The following is a 457-nucleotide window of genomic DNA, read 5'->3' as shown; positions in this document are numbered from 1 at the left end:
AAACTGTGAAGCCAGAAATAGCAAATGGGAAATGTTAGACCATCCATCCCGGTTCCTGTTTTGCATTCTTGGGTGGGGTGTGTGTGGTGCACTGGCTTTGAAAACTACGGCAAACAGAATAACAAATATGAGATGTTTTGCAGCTACACATCCAGATTTAATCTTTTATTTATGAAAAAGTTAACAGAAAACTTGCTGAACCTGAGTTCTGAGGAAGGCATTGGTGAACTTTTTCTGTAAAGGGCCAGGGGCGGCAAATGTTTTAGGCCTCGTGGGCTAGACTGGTGGAAGCTGCTTATCGTGGAATGCGGAGGCAGCCGTTGATGATATGTGAAGGAAGGGGCATGGCTGTGTTCTCATAAAACTTTATGGACACAGGTGTGAACTTTACGTAATCTTCACATGCTGTACAATATTCTTCTGATTAAAAAAATTTAAATGTAAAATCTATTATATA

Source organism: Ursus maritimus, unplaced genomic scaffold (genome assembly GCF_017311325.1).
Source record: "Ursus maritimus isolate PB19 unplaced genomic scaffold, ASM1731132v1 scaffold_6, whole genome shotgun sequence".
NCBI lineage: Eukaryota > Metazoa > Chordata > Mammalia > Carnivora > Ursidae > Ursus > Ursus maritimus.
Note: the sequence above shows the minus strand (reverse complement) of the source record.